Genomic DNA, 25396 nt, shown 5'->3' with positions numbered 1-25396 from the left:
CCAAAGCTGTTGCTGAACCTACTGAATTATTCCCAGTCCCTGGATCTATAGGAAATTTTTCTGGGTGGCCTGCCTCTTGGTCTCAATGTAGAGTCCAACTCTCCATTGGGCAGCCCAGAGGAAAGGTATAAACTCTTTATTATCCAGCCCTCTTTTTTTATATTGTTTTTCGGAGATTTAAAAAAACAAAACAAAGCAGAACAAAAAAACCTTGGTCATTTTTTCACCAACAAACCATCTCTTACTTTCTATTTCTTAAGTTATAGAGTACTGTTTCTCTGACAGAATTATAAGGAGTCACCCTATGCTTTATATGGCGTGATAACATTTGGAATGCAAACTAATCTCATCAGCAGTACATCAAAGATCATCTTTTAGGTGGATTAATTCCTAGTTGGGGATCCATAAATGACAAATCACCTCTATTTATGTTGATTCTGTTACCTCCAACTTTAAAATGTAACATTCCAGGTGAGTCAGCAGAGTGCAATGCCACAGGGGGAAGAAATGGAGTCTGGAATCCAAACACCTGAGTTTAGCAAACTGTTTACTTTTTAATTTGACCTTGATCAGCTCTCACTTACCTTCTTAGAACCCCAGTTTTCTTATGATAATAAAGACTCACTTATAAAACAAAAGAAAATGATGAATTGGAAAGCGTTCAAGAACTGTATAAGAGCACAGAGAGATAGTTTTAAATTTTGATTTACACTTATTTTAAGAATAGTAATATGTAGGACATTTTCACTTGCTAGTGGCAGATAGTCCAACACAAACTACCTAAAATATGATAACTTAGTGGATTAAGTACAATCAGTTCTGCTATGTCTGACATATGTATTTCTAAAAACGAGTCTATCTGGTAAAGATTATAAATACAATAATTGTTTAAACCAGCACTGCATAATATAAGTATAATGCTAATCACAAATGTGAATTTCACATGTAATTTAAAGTTTTCTGTAGAGATGTTAAAAAAGAAACAGATGAAATTTAAAAATGTTTTATTCAACCATGTATCCTAAATATTATTATTTTAACTGTAGTCAATATAAAATTTATTAATAGCTATTTTACATTCATTTTTTTCTTTCCCTAAGAAAAAGAATATAAAAGACTCTATTTTACATTTATAGCACATCTCAATTTTACCAGCCCCATTTCAAGTTGCCACATGTGTCTAGTGGTAACTGTGTTAGGCAATGATGATCTAAGCCCTGGGTCACATACTGTCCCTTGGAGCAGGAGCTGGGGTTCAATTCCCAAACTTTATGGATTGAAAGTGTGGGACAAGTACATAGAAATAGAGATTTAGTTCTTAGAAAAATGAGAATGTAATTTGGAGGGACAAAATCATCATCACTGTCATCCTACAAAATCTCTAAGGAGTTAAAATCTCTAATGTCAAGGCCATTTTAGGATAAATTCCATTTAAATTAGTTCTATAGTTCAGTGAAAGGATAGCAGTTTCACAGAGAGAGTGTTGGACTGAGGTTTAGTATATGAGATTTTTGACCCACCTCTGTTAGCTCTGCTAGCTCTACTCAACTGAGCGGGACAAAGTTCTTTAGTCTTCATTCTTCATCTATAATATGAAAAGGTTAGGTATAGGTGTTTTCTAAAGTGTTTATCTACTTTAATATTATTAAAAGCAACTTGATTAAGGTCTAATTTATATATAATAAAACATACCCATTTTAATGTATATTTCAATGAGTTTTGACAAATTTGTAACTGCCAGCATACTCAAGATATAGAAAACATTTCCATCTCTCAAAAATGTTACTTTATATTCCTTCCCAGGCAATATTCTGTGGATAGATAGATACTTAGGCTTTTTATTTTTGTTTTTGTGTTTTTTTTGTGTGTGTTTCTGGATCAAGTAACTTCTAGGCATGGCTGAAGTCATAACTGAAATGGAGTCAGATGGATTTTCTGAATCATATTAAGGTTATAGGAAGCTGTCAAACTGTTTCCAAGTGTTTGTACCACTGTAAACCACAATATGTTAAATTCCAGTTGCTTTACATCTTTGCCAGTGCATGATATTGTCAGTCTTTTTAATTGTAGTCATTCTAATACGTGTCTAGTAGTGTCTCGTTGTTGTTTTAATTTGCGTGTCCCTGATGATTTAATGACAATAAACATCTTTCTATGTGTTTATTAGCCATTTATACATCATCATTTGTTCAAATATTTTGCCCATCTTTAAAACTGAATTGTTTTTCTTATTATTTGTCAGCTATAAGTGTAGCAAAAAATTTTTTTGGTCTGTACCTTGTATTTTATTTTATTTTTTAATGTTACTCTTGGAAGAGCAAAGACTTTAATTTGAAGTCCAATTTATCGATCATTTCTTCTATGATTCAGATGTTTTGTGTCTTAATCTAAGAAATCTTTACCTACCTCAAAGAAGATTTTATCCTATACTTGTTTCAAAATTTTATAGTTCAATTTTTTTTACATTTAGGCCTATTATCCATTTTGAATTAATTTTGTGTATGATGTGAGATAAGGGTAGAGATTCATTTTATTCCAAATGGATGTCCAATTATTCCATTGTTTTAATCTTTTCCTCAGCTCATATATATATATATATTATATTAAGTAATAATGTAATTAAATTTTATTATATTATATATGATATCAAGTAATACTATAATACTATTATGTATTTTATATATTATTACCTATTAAACATTATATATTTTCTATTTTATTACTTATTACTATTATATATTTTGTATATTATAAGTAATGATATATAAAATATATATGTTATATTAAAATAAGAATTTTAGGTATACACGAAAGAAACTTCTATAAAATGTTTATACTCTAGATTATTATTTTTATTTTTGTGCCTCTTGTTTAAAGCAACTTGGGAATGAAAGAACAGAACATGAGTCTCTTTTCTGAATGTAACAGTAAGAAATTAGAGGACAGTCATATGTCTAGAGTCTTAACTACTGACTCCATCTCACATCTTTCCTCAGGGACCAACCATGTGGGGATGGAATACTCTGAAGATCTTATCTAGAAGCAACTACCATAGACTTCAAGGATTTGGATTTTGGGTTATTCTTTCTCTCTTCCTCCCATCTAATGCTTCTTGTTCACATGACCAGTAAGCAAATTTCAAAGTACTTTATTCCTTTGCTTCTATGGCTCTATCTTCAAATATATAATGCTTTATACACTAGTAAACTAGAACTATAAGATGAGAATACTCTAAAACTAGTCATATTAGACTTATAAGCAAGACAGTTTTTCTATCTTTAGTAGTCTTAAAAATAATCTATATGTAACTCTGGATAACGCATACTCTATGAATTAGGATGTCTCTTGTTTTGAAATTTCCTCAGCAGATAAAATGATAAACTGACCTTCTTTATCACTTTTATTATTGCTTGTATTTATTTTGCATTGCATTGAGCTGGTACATTGCCCTAAAGATTTTATTTCTTGTGGTGCTTGTTCCGTTTTTGGTACCCTTCTCATTGCTTCTTGTTAGCACCTTGTCCTTGACTTCACAGGGAGGACCCTGCCTGCAAATCTGCTTTTGGCAGAATAAGATATCTTCATCTTTGAGGTCACGTTTCAGGCTTTTGTTCAGTCACAAGTTCTGTTTGGATTTATCCTCGGTGTGTCTACTTGAATATTCAAAAAGTCATCAGCTAGTCTAATTTGTTTTTTTTTTAGCCATGTAAAAGACTGATTTGCTTTGACAGGTGGATCAGAAACAGAATTGGAGCTATTTTATCTGGACCTAATTAAACAACCTTCATTACCGGCAGATATATGTTTGTGACTTAAAATTAGCATGATTGGAATTAAAACTCAAAATATAAGGCATTGAATTCAGATATGGCTGGTTTAAAAATAAATTCCATACATTTTAAATGCAGCAAGTCTGGCTTTTAAATATCCTATAGTGACAAATTCCACTTAGGGGTGCGTGTGTATGTGCACGCGCGTACATGCACACATGACTGTGGCTGCAGATAATAGTAAAGATATGGCCTATATTTACTGAATAGTTCCAGAGAAGCATTCTGAACTATAAAACTTTAGTAAAATACGTTTAAAATCTCATTTCTTTTTCTTTCCTCCAACCCCAAGTACTGAGCTCAGCTTTGAAAATTTTATGTAGCTTTTTTGGCCTCAAAGATTACATTCTCTAATCAAATTATTTCTATTAATCATTGCCGAGATTCTGAGATTTTTGTGATTGCCTTTTATTATATATATCCTGATTGTGTGCAGATGTATTTATATCTAGACACAGTGGAACCTGCTTAAAATGCTCTTTTACATGTTACATTTAAAATCATATTGTATTTTTCTTACAGTATTTTATTTCTTTAACCTTTTGAGAAATATTTTAAAATGTATATATACACACTATATATACACACTTACATAGACACATATATATGTACTTTGAATCCTTTTGTAGTTGTAGTCGTGCATTCTGGATAATGATGGGGACTTAGTAACTACCAAATAATTATGAAATATAAGCATATACTTTTGTCTTTTCTTAGACTTTTTGAGGGTTATTATGCGCTGAGATATATGAGCCAGATTTTACCTTATGAAGAAAAATAAAAGGTTGAATAAAACATATTGACATTTCTGTTCAACATTAAGGCTGTAGGAATTATGGTGGATTCCTTTTCCTAACAAACATTAATATGAGATTCCTGGTGTGATGAGAACTGGATATCAAGAATCTAATCCCTCCCCTTGCCTCTGTGCATCAGAAGCCCTCTCCAAATTATTAAAATTCCAGGTCTTTTGTGATACCTCTGGCTGCATCACTGCAATTTTAACTGCTTTAAAATGCAAGCAAGAGCACATCTTTAAGTATTTATAGCCTCCTTATGTACCTAACTTTTCAAAATAAAATATAAAATAAAGCATTTGTGTTTATCCGTGTCCTTTTACAAATTAGAATTTTCAGATGGTCTTTCCTTCTTTATGCTTTTCCACAATCAAAACAACAGTTCCTGCTTGTGCCACCTTTGTTGGGGTTTGCCCAGCTCTTTCTTGTTACTGATGACGGGTCTGGTTGGACCATTGCTCCTGCTCGGAATCTTTGTTCAGTTGTTCCCTTCACGGAAACAAGGTCCTGACTCGACACATGCGCAGTGTGGACATGGTTTTCGCTTGTGTTTCGAGTGGTTATTACCCTTTCCATGCACACCATCACCACCTCTGAGTTCTTCTTGAATCTCAGCCTGTGCATATCTGAACTTTAGGCTATTGAAATTTAATTTGGGAGCATCAGAATGAGCTAATAGGCCAAATTTGAAACGTTAAGTCCTCGTATTTATCTTCTTCATTACAGACAGCTGTGTCAGTCACCTCGGACAAAAGTGTTTACCATTCTTTCGTTCTCTCCTCTTAATGCGGTGGGGATGATGGCAACGTCTTTACCCAGACTTATTGATGTTGCATAGCAAATGCCTTAGTTCTGGAAGAATCTCCAGAGAACTGGCTACATTCAGTGAGAAGTTGAACAAGGGATATCTAGATAGTTGCTTTAAGCCCATCGACATATAAAAGGTTGTGTGTTTGTAAAATTGTATCAGCTTTCCTTTGTTAAAGCTCATCACATCACTTTGCATTTAAAATCGTGATACATTTTTTGTGTGTGTGATTTTTGAGAAAGGCAAACATAAGTTTGATCCTAGACCCTCAATTTACAGGCTTTGTGACCTTGGTCAAGTTACTTAAGGTCACTAAGCTTCACTTTCCTCACCAGTAAAAGCAGGATAATCATAGTCCCTCACTTAAGGAAGAGTGAGGATTAAATGTAGAGAGTAGAGTATGGTGGTTGGGAGCATACTGGCTAGGGATGGATGGCCTACCTTCAAGTGCATGCCTTTGCTACTTACTATGTGATTTAGGGCAATTCATTTACCTTTTCATTGCTTTGGTTCCTTCATTTGCAATGTGGATTATAATACTTGTGAGGATTAAAGTAGATAATACCTTTAAAGCACTTATAACTATACTTGGTACATAGACAGGGTTTACTAGAGTCATTCATTGAAAAAAGTTTTGTGAGGCTTCTACTATGTGGCAAGCATTATTTTGTTCTAAAGATACAGATGTGAACAAAATTCCTACCCCCTTTAACTCTCATTCTAGTGGGTGGAAGAAGACAAAAAAATATATATAAGTAGATATAGTAATGGCTATGGTAAAAAAAAAAATGAAGCAGAGAAGTAATACAAGAAAGGTAACAGGTAGGGGTGCAATTTAAAATAGGATTTTCAGAATAGACTCATTTGGAAAATGGTATCTGAGCAGACCTACAGGCGGGGATGATCAAGACACGTGGCCAAAGAAAGAGTGAATAAGCTCAAAACCCTTGAGGCAGGAGACTTAGAGTAAGCAAAAGGTAACAATAGTAAGAGATGAGGCCAGAGTGAAAATTAGGGCCAGCTCAGAGGGTCTTACAGACTACCATTAGGAGTTTGGATTTTACTCTGAGTGATACAGAGAGCTGCTATATGTGACATGATGGAGACACATGTCAGGTGACATGATCTGACACATCTTATAAGGAACATCCTGGCCACTAAGCTAAGGATGGACTGTTAGAAACAAGGGTTAAAACATGGAGAGCAGTTAGAGCTATACCTATAAACCAAATGAGGGATGAAGGTGCCTGAGATCATGATGGTCCTGGTGAGGGTGGGGAGAAGTGAGCGGAATGTTGACATATTTTGAAAGTGCTGCTGTTGGAATTTGCCATCATCATTAAGTGAGGTGATTCATTCCTTTGGAAGATTGACCACTATAGACTAAATGCTTATTAAATGTAGACTGTTGTTATTTACAAGTGAACTGGTATCAGTCTGAAATGTCCTTTAAGTTTGGACGGAAACTGAGGTTTCCTAAATACCTCAGGAGGATTTAAGTGTGATGTCAGGAAAAATTTCACTGAAATATACAGAATGCCTTGTGAAACCTTGGATTAAATATCTAAGGAGATTTGAATCCTACTTCTCTAAGTAATTTCATTTAGGAAACTACTTATGTGAAGATATCTTAGTTGAAGAATTCATTAGATCAGGAGCAGACCAACTATACCGTAGGGGCCAAATCTAGCTCACTTCTTGTTTTTATAAATAAGGTTTTGTTGAAACACAGCCACACTATTCATTAAGTATTATGTATAGGTGCTATTATGCTACAACAGAGTCAAAATGTGGCAAAGCCTAAAATATTTACTTTCTGGCCCTTTACAGAAATTGCTTTAGATGAACACTTATATGTGGCTTAGATCATAAACATAGGATTATTATCATTCAGGGCATATTTGTGTAAGTATATGACACCTAGCAATCAGATACCCCAAGGTACTTACAAATGTGTTTATTTTGAGGAAGAGTCCAGGCTTTAGAGTTCCTTCCTAAGAAGGTATCATCATAATAGTACCATTTAACTATGTTTTACAATGCTTCAGGTGACTGTCCTAACTACTTTACATTTACCAGGTTATTTCAGCTTCATAGCAATCATTGGGGAGATAATATTATTACTTCTATTTTACAGATGAGAAAAGCGAGGTGCAGAGGGATAAATAACTTGTTCAGAGTTCCACTGTTGGGAAGTTGCAGAGTCAGGGATGCAAATATAGTCAGTCTGGCTTTAGAATCCATGCTTTTCACCTCCATACTTTATGTCTATCCAAGCAACTTTTGAATAGTGTCTTTGCTAGATGCCATGTTGTGCACTTGTGTGTGTGTGTGTGTGTGTGTGTGTGTGGCTTCACCAATCAACAAATTTCTAAACGTGGCTGTTGAATCTGATCTTGTGAGATTACTCAATGAATCAATCATCAACATCTCTGTTTGCTGTTTTAAGTCGCTACTGCACAAAGATTCAGTTCAGCTGCTGAGGGACAGAAAAAGTAGAAAAATTGCCACATCCTTAATCATGTTCTTTGCTTTTAAGTCGACAGAATAACAGAAAGTGCCAATTTTGCTGCTTGTTCTGTAAGTGTGAAGCCTCAAAGAATAATGCAAAATTAATTTTTATGTGTTTATGAGTTTATCCAAGCTGAGGGGTTCTAACTCTTGAAATTTCAATGTTGGGCTGCTAAAAATGGATATCATTTTTCTTTAAATAGCGGATCCTTTTAGAACAAGATTATCTCTGTCAGAAATGAAAATACTATATTTATGCTTCATTGTAATTTATTCATTGCTTTAAGGGTTCTAGGTTCCCGAGGGAATGTTAAAAATCCAAATGATATCCCTGAGTGTTGGGTTTTGCATTTGGAACTCTGATTCAGCTTACACCTAAAAGCATGAGTTGTCTGACAATCACTTATTGACAACACATTTGAAAAAAGCAGCCGAACTTCTGGCTACGGTCTACTGTAATTTTGGATCAAAATGTTCTTCCTCCATTCCCCACCCCACCTCCCCTTCCATGGCCTATTTTAGATGATAGCATGCAAATAAGTATGTTTTCCTGCTAATTTCACCCATTTTGGGGTAACTGCCACTCTAAAGATGCAGCTGTCACAGATCAGAAATTGCAAGAAAAGAGGGTGTTGTGGCTGCTGAAAATGCTTTCTCATTCCTGGACTAGATGCCAGATGCCCCAGAGCTTGTTCAGTGGTGGTCTGATCCAGAGTCCATGGCTTCTCGTTGTTTTTCTTTTTTGAAACTCATCAGTCTTTCTCACACACAAAATCTATTCCCAAGGCAGTGGTCCATCATTCAAGATTTCCCCCAAAGACTGTAATATTGCAATTAACCTAAGAAAAAGAGTTAAGGTGTTCTGATTTTACATGTATCTATTAAGCGAGGTGAAATGAAGGAACTCACCAGTTTCTAGGGTTTTCATGCAAAAGAAGAGAAATGATCTCAAAAAAAAAAAAAAAAGTTTACAAGAGAATAGCCCCTGTGTAGAATGGTGGTAGGGGCCAGAGGTGCTCTCCTTCCTCCCTCCTTTCTTCCCTTTCTTTTTTATTTCCTTCTTTCTATCTCCTCCTAACAAATAGTTATTGAATGCGTACTGTGATAGACTCTATGGTAGACTGAAGATACAATTATAAACAAGACAAATGGAAGTCATAGTCTTTGTAAAATATACCAGAAAAGAAAGAAATACAACAAATAATTAACAGTAAATTATGCACATAATTATATGGTTAGGTAAATTTTATGGAGAAAACGCATAGAACATGATGGGGGGAATAATGGGGGCTTCAGACTGATGAGCAGGAGAGACCCGCAAGGAAGTGCCATGTAAAGTGATATTTGAGAGACAGAAGAAGGAGGCAGGGAGGAGGCAGGACAAGGGCATCCCTGGCAGATGAAGAAGAGCCTGTGCAAAGAGGGACTGAAAGAAGGCCAGAGTGGATTTGGGGCTCCAAGTGAGGAAGAGAGGTGGGCAAAATGAACCTGGAGAATAGTCAAGGGCCACAGTCTGCACTTTATCCTAAGAGCAAGAGGAAGCAACTGAAAGATATAAGGACCTGGGTGTGTTTGTATATGTGTTAGTGTAGATGGTCAGAACTGCAATATTTAATGACTCTTTCCTATGTGTCCGAGAACCTCATAGAAAGTTCCATGATCATTCTTGTTTGAGACTTTAAGTGCCTAATCTCATTTCAATACGGCAAAACTAAATATTTTGTGCTTCTCAAATCTTCAAAAATCTTGTGAATCGTCATGAGTAATTTTTGAGACAATTTGTTGGAACTGGATTCATAAGTTCCAATGTGTAAAAGGATTTTGGCTCACTAAGTTTTGGTGTACCTGAATTGGGTGAAACGTTAGGGAATTAGGAAAGGGTAGAGCAGAGAACAATAATTATTAGCAACTAGACCTTTAGTTTTATTTTTGTTGTTTTGTCTTTCCAATGTATCTGAAAATTTCAGATTTTACTATCAATGCCATTTAAATAATATTTATCCTAGATCATGAATTTCCTTGCACAATGTGCCAAGATGTCTGTTGGCAACTTGATACCATTTTCTGTATGATCTGCATTACTAGTATTTCAAGGGCTTCAAAGTATAGCAACTAAATTTCTTAGAATTTCTGCAAACAGAATTCTGCTTTACAAACTACCAGTGAAAGATACTTGTGAAAGAGATGGAAGGCATTATTGTTTCTGAGCAGAACTGGGTAGATGTTTGGGCTCAGGCAGATGGCAAAGATAAGGTTTTACCAGAGTTTTCTGGAAATTCTCTGCAATTCTTTGGTGCCACTTAGATGCTAAAGATGGCTGATAATTAGCATCAGTTTCCTTAAATGTATACATTTCCTGATTTACTGAATGCTACTGGTGGCTTTCCTGACCTCTTCTCCCCCAGCCTTTCTAACAGATATTAAGTCTCTAATTCCTTGTGCTGGATTCATTTCTGCCTGAAATATCTAAAGTGGTTTCTGTTTTCCTGACTGAACTCTGACTGATACAAACCATTATGTCAGTTCATATTTTTAAAACTGAATTAAATTTGTTTAATGAATTGAGAATGGTTTTCCAAGAATGCTATTTAACTAGCCTGAATGATTTTATTAGTCTTTTCTTGAATATTCTGTTATTAGTTATGACTTCTGCATCCCTTCCTAACTCCTCATTCTTCAAAAAATCTCTCTGGAAGATCCACATAGCCAGTAATTAAAAATCCTCAACTTCTTAAACTAGAAAGTAAGGGCCTTCAAAAGCTGCCCCCAACCATATTTTGACTTATCATCTTTGGTCTTGCCTTCTTGAATCCCTGGTACCACGAGTCTCCTATAATTGATATTTCTAGGTCTCTGATCATGTGATTCTGCTTATATATACAGTTCATTTCTTTTTGTTCTCCGATTACACCTATACCTATTGTTGAAGATGCGGATCAAATATCTTTTTCTTTTTCACATTTTTTTCTCATGACTTTCTCCCCAACAACCTCAACTAAACCTTAATAACAACTTATATGTAAGCCTAATGCAAAATTATATTATTTTCTAACCATTCATTTTGTTTTTCACATTAGCCAAATAGAAAATTCTTTGAAGAATGGAATTCATTCATTTTATTTATCTCAAGAAGTTAGAACTCAATAAATGGTCATGGACTTGAAATATTGACTTGAAATAGACTGTCACCTATGTGCCATGTGTATGAAACAAATAGCTAGAAGAACCATCAGAATCTTTTCAATAAAAGCAAAAAACTTTTCAAATTGATCTAATTCTTCATAGACTAGCCTAGGGAAAACTTTGACTTTACTCTTTCTTATCTTGCAAAAAGAAGAAAACTACTAAAGGAATTTTCTTGCTTTTCAAAAAATGATGTTTTGAATATGTATTTTTTTCAAGATATAAAAATGTAACTCCCTCTAAAGCCTTTGGGCATATGTATAGTTATAAATATAACATTAAAATACAAGTATACATCATGATTTAATTGTATCACACAACACAGGCAAGGGAAGAGAGTGAAGACTGGCATATAGCTTGCAGTAGGAAACTCTCACGGATAACCAGTGGTGTGGGGTTAGAGATGATTATACAGACCATGAGTGGGCAGTGAGGAATTTTATGGCATCAATTAGGATTTCATTGAAGAACAGTGATGTAGGAGCTTTGGCAACTTAGAATCTGACAAAACAATCATATGAAAATCTCCCAAATGCATCCATTAATAAACTAAAAAAGAAGTTTTAGGTCTTGAGTACTGATGAGATGGGCATAAGCACAAAAGGTGTGCTAAATGGCGAACGACAACAACAAATGCAAACAAAACAAAACAAAACAAAACAGAACAGAACACTCTCAATGCCAAAGAGACTAAATTATTAATTTTCATGTGTTAATGGCTCAGCATGAAATTTCGATCAGGTTATTGAATATCTTTGGCCCTCTGGTGTATTATTCATTTATAGGGAAAATAACGTGTGACTTTTACTTACCTCACAAGATTATTTTATGCTGTTCTACTAGACTTTTTTTATATTCAGTTCCAAAGCTGACTTCAGGCAAGATTGTAACAGAGAGAAGGTTTTTTTCTTGGTTCCTTTCCATCTCTAAAGTCAGAACTCTCTTCTTTCTTATTCCTCATTCTACTGGTTCCTGTTTCTAATGAGCCCTGCTAGACAGTATGGTAACTGTCCTTTGATTTATAGATAACATTTGCATAGCATTTTATAACATATGTGAGAGTTTATTTTATCCTTACAACAGCTTTGAGTGGTAGTAATTATTATAATCTACATTTTCCAGACCAGGAAACTGAGAAACAGGTAGATGTTAAGAATTTTGCTCAGAACAATATATTCAATAAGTGGTATGTCTGGATCTGAAACCCAAAAATTTTACTCGAAAAACCTAATACTTCTGAAGGATACATGAAATTCTTGAAGATTTAAGTTTTGGAACAGAAAAAAAAAAAACGAGTTTATATAAGAGGGGATAAGTTTCATATTTATCACATCCCTGGTTAGATCCCCAGCCCATAGTGAAATGCCTCATATGTAGTAGTTATTATTTAAAATAGTAGATGAGTGAATGAGGAAATAATAAATGAATTAATAAATAGTAGAACTCTATAGATGTATGTATTATTGTCTATCTATATATGTGTGTGTCTTTATCCTATATGTACATTTATGCATGCATGTGTATATTTGTTTTGTTCTGTTTGATGCAGATTATTCTTTCTCATTTCATTCTTTTTCTGGTCAAAATTGATATACTCTACATTCTTAATCTTTTTCTTTACACAATGAAAAAATTCTAGGCTGTTCATTGTAGGGATATTTTTGAATTTTTTAAGTAAACTTTTTACTTGGGGATAATTTTAAATTTACAGAAAAGTTGCAAAGAGAATATGGAGAGTTCCTGCATACCCCTCACCCAGCTTTCTCTAATGTTTATATTCTACATACCGTGGTTCATTTGTCAAAATTAAGAAATCAACATGGGTATATTACTATTAATTAAACTCCAGACTTTATTCAGACTTCACTAGTTTCTCCACTAATGCCCTTTTCTGTTCCAGGAACAAATTCAGGATACAACATTGCATTTAAACATCACATCACATTTAAATATTGCATCTTTGTCTCTTCTGGTCTGTGACAGTTTCTCAGTCTTGTTTTCATGACCTTGACAATTTTGAAGATTACTAGTCAGTTATTTCATAAAATGTCCCTTAGAGTTTGTCTGATGTTTTTCTTCTACTGAACTGGTATTATAAGCTTTTGAAAAGAATACCACAGAGGTGATGTGGCCTTCTTGTCACATCCTAACAGGAGGACACATGTTATCAATATGACTCAACACTGGTAGTGCTAATCTTGATCATCTGGCCCAGGTAATATCTGGCAAATTTCTTCACTCTGAACTTACTTGTGACCCACCCCCCCTCCCCTCCCCCCCGGCATAAACTGTTCTTTAGAAGCAAGTAACTAAGTCCAGGCCATTTTAAGGACAGGGAAGGTGGGTGGGGTGGTGAGGGGAGAACACAAAGAAACACCACCTGAAGAGAAGAATGTTTATATAAATTATTCAAAATTTACCTGGGAGGAAGATATTTATAATTTATTTAATTATTTTCTTATTTATAGCAGTGTGGTTATATACATATATACAGACACACACATATTATACTTTGGGCTATAATTCAATATTGTCATTTATTTCATTGCTCAAATTGTTCTAGCTTTGATGATTTTTTTTTAAGATTTGTATTTTTAAGGTCTCTTACTTATCGCAAGGGCTCCATCATATTAACCTAGCACTGTCAAAAAAGCTTTGCCTAGGACTTAATCCCATGACATAAAATTCTCCCATTATATCCTCATGTTGCAATGAGATGAAGATTTTCTTCTCTGTGTGCTCAATAATTTGATAAAGCCAATCCCATCTCTCTTCCTCAAAACCATTGCTGATGGTTCCAAAACCATGATGTGGGGTTTCTGAGGCTGCTTCTGAGAAGCAAAAATGTAGTGAAAGTTATAAGGGTCAAGGCCTTGACATTTTAGCATTTTGAAATAATCTTTGAGAATGAGCAGAAAAAAATGAGAGAAATAAATTCCCATGAGGTTCCATTCAGCATTCCCTTGACTTCTTTGATTTCAGTAGCAATTGGAGGCTTAAGACAGGTGATGAATTTGGTCCAGAGTGAGGTTAGTTGAGAAGGAAATGAAAACAGAGGTTTAACAGGAAGATTAGTGAACTTTCTACCTCTGGGCAATAAACGTCTGCTTTGGTCCTCACTAATAAGTTTTCCACATGCCTCGTGCCATTTGCTTTACTTAGGATGAGTTCTTAGAGCTCCATTAGGAAATGTGCGCATCACTATTCTGAACAGGCTGTTTTTTGTTTTATTTTTCTTTTTGTCATTGCTCTCCTTTTAACTCACTTTCTTTTTTTCTAAGTGTGTGTACAAAGAGGGTTGGTCAAGGGAGAAATTATGCTAATTAGGAAGCATGGCCTAATTAAAGCAGACATGATGGGAAAATTGCCTTAGAGTCCAAATATAAGATTCCAGGATAGAGAGGGCTCTTTAACACTTGCAATGTATGTACAAATTTCATAGCTTGCAGTTGCTCAGGGCAAAGGGAATGGGCTTCTGATAAATTTGCATGTAAAAAATGATTGGCGCCAACTAAATAATAATATATCTCTTGACAGAGAGGAAAAACTACTTGGTTTCCTTTAGCCCTGTGATATTTACAAAACAAAAGGCTGAACTAGGAAGAATAAAGAAAAGTAGGGCATAAATTGTCCTTAATTGTTTCCCTTCACACGTGTAATCCCTTTATTTCCTTTTTCTCTCCTCCACTACCACCCAAGCTTAAGAATTTTCTCATCTCCCTTCCTCTCAATTTCTAATGAGCACTTACATCATAAGGTCAAGACTTAAGTAGTGTTGCAAATCTAAAATGATTTCAGCTTTAAGAGGAAGGGTATTAGCAGGTCAGGGGACATAAAGGAGAAATTGCTCATTGGGAAACGCCCTTTGAAATGCTCCTCATACCTTCTGTTCAGTTTTGAGAAAGTTTCATAGTGGTTGACAAATTATGTAATCTGCTCGCCCACTGATAATTTTTTGTCATGGGGAGATTGTGCAGGTATTTCGATTTTAGCCAGTCTCTAGTTAATAATCAATAGTCTTGTTGTCTAATGAAGTGATGGCCTTGACACCCCAGCCTTTGTGCAGTGTTAAAATAACATTGATCGCGATCATTATCATATGCCCTTGATATACTGAATAAGGACATGGATATCAATCTTGGAGCAAAGTAACATTTCATAAATCTTATAGAAATAACCAGGATTGTCCAAACAGGCATATGCTTCTTGACAGCAATGTGACAGAGGAGTCTAAGACACAGATAATTTATAATTTATCTCCAAACTGAGATTGAAGAAAGACCCAAAAGTAGCATTTTGTTTAAAAAGTGTTTCTTTATGTATCAAAAAAGGACAAGGTAGACCTTTAATTTTATTTTTTATTGGGTATTGGGAGGAAGTCTCCTATGGTACTTCTGGGCTGGAGGAATGGAGGAAGAGGTGAATAATTTCTCTTAAATTTATTTTATTTTAAATTTTAAATTTGGTGTTAACTTAAAATGACTCAATCATCAAAATCATGGAATTTTTATGGCAAGGACTTTACAAGGGGCCTGGCTCTCACCCAGCCAGGCTGAAGAACTGCATGGAAAGGATCTCTTTTATCAACAGACTCTTTTTGTCAGAATCTCAGATTTCAAACTTTTTAATTCAAAATTAACATTTTAATCTATCCACAACTAGTTTCTTATTAAAAAGTACTGATTATTCATGCAATTATTCTGATTATCCCAGTATTAAGGGTTGAACTATTTTTTATGGCTAGATAACACATGATACAAAATCAGGGACAATGGATCAAAATTTCAAGATAAAATTTTTCATTACTTTGGTAACATTGCTCTTCTAACATTGCTCTTTGGTAACATTGTGGTTCATAGTCACTGGTAGGACCCTGACCGTAAGTAAAGAGATATTTATTTAGAGAAGTAGGCCTACACCCAATAATTTTCCAGCCCAGAATAGTTACTAAAAGTTGTGTGAAGATCTGAGAATCAGGGTGTGAATAATTCACAGCAATTACTTTTGTGTTACAGAATTATCCCTGCACAGTCCATAGAATGCCAGAATCGGTAAATAAGAAGAAAGAGTGCAATGATTTCTTGAAAATTGTTGAATTTTCAAATGGAGAAATTTGTTTAAAGAAGAAAGCAGGAGCCTTAACCAGGATGGAGGCAGATGAAACACTAGGATGTTTTTATTGTCCTTAACTTAAGAATGCAAAGATGACCTCCTATTTTTATCATTTTTATTTTATTTCAACATATTTTTACTTAAATTTACTTTGTTTACCTAAATGTATTTATTGTCATTAATTTATGAATGTAAAGATGGCCTCCTATTTAAAAACAAACACTAGTTTTGTTTTTTAAGATATAAAGACGTGTTGGTAATGGAAAACCAGATGACTGGGCATATGTCCCTTGTATGTATTTGTATGGCATGTATGTTGTGTGTGTACATTTGTGCCCATGTGTATTTCCACTCTATGAACATACAAAGTTTTTACTAGTACTACTGAGGGTTTGCCCACCATACAGAAAAACATACCTTTTTGTAAGTTGGATGTGGAATAAAGGTTTTATTAAAATAGATTTTAATTGCTATATACTAAAATCTACTTAGATATGTACAATATCTGCAGATACCTAATCCAGCTGATAGTAGTTTAAAATTATCCATCTATAGCAATTTTTCCCCCCTTTTGACTTCTTCCTACAAAGATAATCATTTTACAGGTTTATTTACATGATATTTTTGGATGATTACATTTCAGAAATCGAGAAGAAAAAGTAAAAGGAGTACCAGCTTTTTCCGATAGCTTGTTCTCAGAAATATGGAGGTAGAAAGTGAGGGGGTGTGTATATCTATGTGCTCGCATATAGGTATTCAGTTGTTAGTAGCCTTGTTGGGCTCTCACGCATAGTCAAAAACTGACATTTGGGCCTGAATATTTGGGATGATGGGGAAGAGGATCACTCATATAACTAAAGCCAGAAGCCTTTTTAAAGAACGATTTCCTCCCCTTAAACAAAGGAGGAGAGCTTCCAGCTGTGTAAAACCTTTACTCAGTAATCTGACAAAAATGTAAATATTTTTACAAATATATTATTTACTAGGCAGGAAGCTTTGGGGGAGGTGGTGGGGTAGTAGAGGAACACAGATAAATGTGCCAGCAGTAAGAGTTTTATGACCACACCAGACCCAACTGTCATTCCTTCGGTACTTCCTGTCAGTCTGACTAAATTCTGTCATCCCTCAACCCGGTTTAAATTAACAGGTAATTTGTAAATGTCACTTCAGGTTAGGCCGCTCATTTTGTTTCTACTCTACCAATGCAAAGTCTAGGACTAATTTTTCTTGTCTTCTTTTAATAGGATTTTCATTTATAAATAGAATTATGTTCTGAAAATAAATTGCAGTAAGTGATGCACAGAACGGGTAGCAGCAGCACTTTCATAGAATTTCAAGCACCTACATCAGAAGAGATTAATAAAAACACTTCAAAAGCTAAATTCTATTTAAGCAGAAGACAGCTTTTGGTTAATATTTAATCTGAGTAACTGAGATCTTGGTGGAAAATATAATTTTTTTAATATCTAAATTAATTTTCAAAACAAAAACCATTAATTTTACTTGGAGAGTTTGTGTAGTGAGAAAGTTTTCATAATATATTTGTAGAGGGAAAAGTTAATCAATTAATTTTGTGGTGAAAAAATTAGCTTTTAATATTATATTTGTTTTAAATAAATTCTTATTATTTGATCAGTTATAGTGCTTTAGGATTCTTCTTCCTAAGCTTTTTCCATCTCGGTGGGCAAAGGAGAAGGCTCTAGGGGAAGAACTCTTATTTCTAATTATGCTTCCATGGTTGCCATGCCCTTCACTTGGTTCTTTATGCAAGAAGTCTCAAACTCCAACCTTGTACCTCTCCACCTATAAAGGCTACAAGGCTGGCTATCAAGTTTTATAATGTAGAAGGCTTTTGGCACTGTCATTATAGTAGGTTTATTGTGATCATGGGATTTTTTACAGAGAGAAAATTATGGTTGGGAGATGCAGTGGGAGATCATGTTAGATTAAAGGGGAAAATGAGAGCTCTTGCTAGGTCATATGATAAATATTTGCAAAATGTTAATTAATTGTTTGAGACAAAAGGTATGTTTATGTATGTGTATGACTTGAATAAAGAAATTTTTGGAAATATTAAGTTGATCATTTCTGCCAGCCTACTAGCTCTGTCATTTACTAGCTTTGCAGCCTTAGACGAGAGTTCTTTCTCATTTCTGAGTTTGAAAATGCATTGTCAATATAACACTATTTCTGGTCTGATTCAGTGGAGGTTTATGTAGCTGAGCTACCTTGTCTATGCTGTAATCCTATTTTGTGATAACTAGATTTTTTTTTCTTTTTAACAAAACCACAGTTTTTTCCTGCTCTCCTAATTAGGATTGCATATGGTGGACTGAGAGAGCTTTTGTCTTCTATCTTGTTGCCAGGGCAGCATGATTTTAACAGGAAGATAATGGGGATCTTTAAAATTAGGATCTGAAATTAGTTTAAGAGGAACTCCAGGTCTAGACCAACTAACTATCCTGATACTGTTCTTCCATCTTCTCCCTTTATCCTATTTTGCCAGCACTTTTCTTGGACTATTCTCTATGTGTTAAGTGGGAGATGTGGAGAAAAAAAATTAGATTGTGTTTGGTCCATGCCTTCACCAAATGTCTTCTCCACTTCTTCACTACTGTGGTTCAATGAACGAGTTCACCACCATGGATTTTTTAATTTTCCAAGGTGATCATGTTACTGGACATAGATATTTAATAATCAAAGTCATATAATCTCATTATAAAAATTTGGGTAATAGAAAAATTATTACTCATAACCGCACCATCCTAACATACTGTCATATTTTCTTCAAGTGTTTTTTTATATATCAGCTTTTTAATTCTAATGTACATTTAAGCAGTATACATATTATCTACAGCATTTTCTCTTAATATGTCATTTCTTTTTTCCATGTTTTTGTATAGCTTTTATAGTGAACATTTCCAAAAGAAAGGATTAATAATTAAAGAAAGTACTATCAGAACTCTTTTAACAAATACTCATATTACACTCATTTTGGAATAATGACTTAGAAGAATTTATGTCTGTTGCTTTTTGCTATTAATGACAAACTGTTCCCAAGATAACCAAAATGACAAAATGACAAAGAACTAACATTTTATCTCAGCAACAGTCCACAAAGGCTGTTGCTCCATTTGCTCTGTACGATGCATCTTGCCTAGTACCCGCCTGGTAGAAGTGGGCTCCCAATTCCCTAGCAAAGGCCTGACTCTTCACCTTGTGTTTAAGCTTGTTCATATGCCTAAGGTCTTCTTTGTGGTAGATTATATATGTCATAGAATATTTGGTTATGAAGTAATTCAGAAAGAAGAAGAAGAGAGAATGAGTGAGAAAGAGGATCCTTTTTCCTATTGTTTCAAATAATTAGAGAAAAGAGTATGTTAAATGCACAAAAAAGCATCACTTTCACTCCAGTATTTTTTATTATCTTAATAGCATTTTTATTTAAGATATTTCCTCTTAAGTCATGTTTTTGGGAAAAATGATATAGAATATTATGGTAAAGGGCCAAAGAAAGTATATTTTAAATCTCTAAGTCATTATGCTAGCTTTTAACAAATTGCTACCAAGAAACAGTGAGTGAAATTGTATTGATATAGAAAAAATGGAGGATTGCTTCCTCTTTCATTCTCAAGCCTGCACGCATGCACGCATGCATGTACACACACACACACACACACACACTCACACTTAATTGAATAATTTCACTCAATTCTTATTAGGATTATAAGCATTATTGGAGGTGCTAGGTAACCCTCATACCTTTTAAAAACTTGTCATCCTTTTTAAACAATAAATTTTCTTCAGTTTTTCATTGAAACCATAAGTTAAAACTAAAGCCCCAAAGGAGAAATATAGCATTGATGAGGGCCAATTCTAGCTTTATCATTAGTTTAGTGTGTGAGCTGGTAGAAAATCGTATCTTTTTTCTCCCCTACAGTATTCTTACTTCTAGCGAAAAGAAATAATTGGTAAGGCAGAGATATATCATTACCAGCCAAGCTTCATAAAATTGACTTTAAAAATCTTTGCAAAATATGAACATATGTTTAAGAATAATATTAATTAGGTCTCGGGCAGTTTGCATGTACTTAAAAAAAAAACATGTAATATAAAAAAGACCTGCTTCTTATTTACATAGCCCAATACTTTGAAATTTCTCATGGCATAAAGCAGTCCTTCATGTACATAACCTATGAATTATCCTTGAAATAAAATGTTTAATTACAGTTGACATTTCTGAACCCATTGCAGGTGGTACCCATCTGAAGAGTGACATTGTTTACTACACTACAAGGCTCCAGGCCTAGTGTCAGAGATTATAAACCAATTTCCATCCCTGCTTTAATGCTGGTTTAATATCAGAAGAAGAACTTTACTGTGTAAATATTAAACATTTTGTTTAAATATTAAGTACCAAAGGTCTTTTCCTTTTGATTATTAAAACAGGAAGAGCCCCAACTTTGAAAGAGGTGCCTTCTTGTATTAAGAAAATGGCTGGTGTTTTACCTTCAGGTTAATTATCACTGGCCAGAGATGCATGCTCAGGCAAAATGTCAGTTGTCTACTGGTACCAGTGTGAGTCTTGGTCATAATATGGCAGTAGCTGACTAGGAGTCTGCATCAGTAATAATGAGCTTGTTAGGAATTGTGCATTTTCTCTTACTTTTTACCTAAGAAGTGGTCTGATGGTAATTGACCAAAAATACTGTCTCCTTATGAGATGCAGGTACAGCAAAATGGCAAATCTCAAGGAAGCGACCCATGAGTGACTCAACTGTAGCATTCATTGGATTTGATCGCTACCAAACTTCAGAGAAGCTAATCATCTGAAGGATTGACAAGAAGGGATCCATTGTGAAACAAATGCTTGTTTGCCCACCTAAGACTGAAATTAAACCAAAGAAGTAGGCTTTTGTGAATACCTATCCTGAAGACAGAGACTCAAGATGGATGCTACTCTTCTCTGAGAGTTTACATCTTTCAAGTAATTGCAATGGGAACTACTGTGAGAATATACTCAATTCCTCTCAAATGTGGAAAAAATTAAGCCGTGTTCTTTATTCTGTGGTGCATAGGGTATGCTAGGTTTTTTTTTTTTTAACGTATTGTCTTAAAGTCCTTGAGTATAACGCTCTGTATCTATTAGGCAGGTATGAGAGATCCAGACGTTGCTCTTAAATTGATAGCTGTTGGGTCTATCTTATTGAAGTGCTTATATGAAGACAGATAAACTTGGGTTTTAGGCTTTTTGTATTCAAATAAATTCAACACTCCTGAATGTGAAAGCATCTTTAGAATTCTGTCTGAGAAAGATGATGAACCCAGGCAAATCTCATGAGGAGAATGTTTCAGAGCACACAGAGCAGTTTTGATGATAAAAGGGCCTCTGTTGAATTTTTTTTTTTAATCTAGAACTGTTAAACCTATTAACGTTTACATTTAGATGGTTAGATGGTAACATCATAAAGCAGCTCGTAGGACATGCATCAATATACCAGTAACTCACAAGTACTTTTTAAAAATCTCTTCAATGAACATATGTGTATATTGGGCATCTATTTTGTGCCTGGCATTGTGGTGAGCCTTTAGACACTTAAGATATATCTAAAAAGTCAAGATTCATTTACTTGCTCCGATTAGAAAAGTGTTTTGCGTATTACTCTGTTCAATGGTAAGAAAACAAACTTGGCTAGTTAAGGTGTGATCAGATTTTATAAGACTTTAGTAACTGGTGAAATTAAGTTAGAGCAGTATTATCTTTGAGCTGCATGGTTTGAGCAGAATTATGCCATGGCCGTAAAGGGATATTTGGTGAGGGGCGAGACAAGGATTTGAGAGTCCTGCTGGAGGCTATGGGAATAATCTACTGATAGATTAAAAATAATTTAGGTTAATGCAGTGACAGTGACAATACACAGGAAAGGTGCTTTCTAGAAAATCTTAATTTTGGCGGTTACTAATATCTCTTTAAAATTATGTCTCTCAGTATTTTTTTCTTTATATGAGTGTGGAAAATGTAACTCCATGGCAAAGGAGCTGAAGGTTGGAAGGCTTATATTCTTTTCTTGGTAAGATTACTGACACTCTGTGCAACTGGACTTTCTATACCTTCTGGCTTCCCTGTCCCCAGATTCGACATGACCATGGCAGATGTTTCAACTATCAGATAAGGCTTAACATGTTTTAAATTTCTTATGTGAAAGATTCTTTGGAATTAAAGAAATTATTTTTGATATCTATGACTTTTTTATTTATTTATTCCAATCTTCCAAAGGTAGAGAGCAGCTTGCATTTTGAATCAAAACTCATGTATTGTTAATTTTTTAAGCATTAATTTGTCTTTTCCTCATTTATGTGTGTCATTGGTTAGTATCCTTCAAAGATGTTCTTTTTGAAAGATTCGAAGTACCACTTATTGAATTTGGTAGTTTAATTTAATATGACTCCATTTGGTGAAATCTTTAAGATCTCCCTCATTTGAGATTTCTTTAGTCTTACAGTACTGTATTCCAAAGGTGAATATATTTTAAAAAGTTAGGAACCTTTTGCGTAAGTCTTCATATTTTCTACTAATATCTCTTGTTTACTTTTCACTCAAAAAATAATCATTGACTTTTTATTATATAAAAAGGTCTCTGCCACACACACTGAAAAAGTACCGAAGGGAAAGATATCTCCTACTCTTCTGGGAAATTAGGATCTAGTTAGGGAGATCTGACATTTAAACACAGTGATGTCAATAAGTGGCATATAAATGGTGAAATAACCAGTAATATGCATTCATTCAGAAATATATACATGACACAGCAAGCATATGCCAAGTATATACTGGGTTAGGAGATAAAAGGTGAATTTCAGCTGAAGAGGTCTTTGAACTGGGCTCTGAAGAAAGGTGGGATTATGATGGGGAAGGAGAACATTTTCAGCTCGGATGCTCCCTCTGCAAAGTTATCAAGACACCAGAGCCCAAGATGTGGCCAGAGGAGACACAGTAGGCCTGGAGGAGGCCACTCTGATGTCTGTGGTTATTCTACGTTCAGTACACACAGTGCACAGATAGAAATGTTTAATAGTGCTGTAAAATGGAAAGAAAATATGGGGATTACTAGTAGATATCAAGAAGAAGGAAGAAAAGGAGTCTGATTAAGCTAAATTGGCCTATTGCCTTTTGAAAAAGTGTAACTGTTTAGAATTGTGCAGTGGAATTTTCTTTCCATTCATCTCACAAGAGAAGATCATTTTTAGCACTGTGTCATACTGTCCCTTCCTCCTTGGTCAGAGGTCACCTCCTCCAACTCATTAGAAGCAAATGGAGCAATCAATTTCCCCCTGCTGATTTCTGTTTCAAGGAACCTGGGAATCGTATTACATTTTCAAAAGCATCATTGATAAGAGTGCTTAAAACTCATGCAATGTGAAGATTCGGGGCAAGTTCTCTAGAGATTTTTGAAACAAGAGTCACGTAACAAGAGGTAGAGCATCCTGGTCTTTTTAGGTAATATTAATCTGTAAATACAAATTACCACAATTATAAATGGACACTCTTTTACAGAACTAAAGTGATTGTTTCTCTGAGTTCTTAGGAGAAAAAAGACCTTCCTAAATCTACTCACAGTTCAGGGGAAAAAAAAAAACACTCATAAACCTAACATTAATACAAAAATAGAATAATTTTTCCACATAAGAACAAGTACATTAAAGAAGAAATTATGCTCTAACTAATGTTGACTTTGTATATATGTTTCTTCCTGCAAATCCCTTGATGATATACACCACTTTTGAATTTTTCAGGAAACATGTGAAATGTGCCATTTCAAGATATTTTGACCTAGCTTCTAGCTACCAGGATGCATTGGTAAAATAACTTGCAGTTTTGAATAGAAAAACATACGTCTTCACAGTAGATTTGTTTAAAGGTTTGGGAATTGGGATTTGAATGGTTGTATGTTTCACAATGGAGATGTTGCCAAAACCTCTTACACAGCAATTTAAAAAATTATGGCGATTATAGAATAATAAACATAACTCCCTGTTAAGCACATCAGTAACACAGTACATGCTGTAGTTTATTAATATGTTTTGCTGCAATGTATTCCACTTTTGGTTTCACTGGAAGCAAACTTACAGAAAGTATTCTAACTAAATATATTTATATTATTTTAGGATACTAAGTTTTAAAAGACTAAGACTGACCCTTTGTCAAAAGGACTGTATCAAAACGTTTTCTTGGCTATTTCATTGTTTTGCATGTACTATTAACAAAAATCAAATTTTGTTTCAGAAACAATTTCAAAGAGATCCATTTCTATTCTCCTGATGTTTTAAACTTGCTTATGTAAAATTATTTCACACACACACACACACACTATATGTATATATATATTCAAAGGGACTGAGCATTTCGCAAGTTATAATATATCCTCTGGTGTGGAATGATTGTTGAATTAAGTTTAAAAATATGGAAGATACTAACATAGAGAATTGGAATAGCTGGGATGGTTCCATTGTGGCATCTTCATGGAAAAACTAATGCAAAGAATACATACAGAAAAGGCGCTACCTGTTTCTTGGCTAAGCAGGCAGAATCAGAAAAGCCTAGATTATGTTTGTTTAGAATTTGCCCATGTTTTAACATACATATCAGTAGTTCTTTATCAGCAGTCTTAAAGTAAGTAACAAATTATATGAGGTGAAGAGGAAAGAAGGCAAATTTCTCTTATTTTTGCATCTGGAGTAAAACCTAGCATGAGATATGTTGATACAATTTGTGTGGGCTAGTAATTTTTCCATTTTACTTACAAGGCAATAATACATTTTCCAGATAGTCAAATAATATGTATTACAGAGATTTGAAAGCAAAGAAAATGGTTCTAACAGAAATACAGCCAATCCATAGAAAGAATCCACTATTAAGAGTCCCTCATTGAAAGGATTGCTTGTCCTGTGAATCAATCCAATCTTAAGAATTTTAGAAAGTGAATTCTTGTTTTGAAGAAACATGATTTCTTATCCATTTCTAATTCCAAGCACCACAAACTAGGAAGCTTCCTTTCTATTATCTCGAATATAAACTTCCATATCTGTTTTACCTTTTGAGAGGTCTGTGAAATGGAAATTGTATTTCAACACATTCAAATTATTACTGAGGCTTG

The sequence above is a fragment of the Rousettus aegyptiacus genome, unplaced genomic scaffold, assembly GCF_014176215.1.
Source record: "Rousettus aegyptiacus isolate mRouAeg1 unplaced genomic scaffold, mRouAeg1.p scaffold_m13_p_1, whole genome shotgun sequence".
NCBI classification, from domain to species: Eukaryota; Metazoa; Chordata; class Mammalia; order Chiroptera; family Pteropodidae; genus Rousettus; species Rousettus aegyptiacus.
This window is presented reverse-complemented; position numbering follows the sequence as displayed.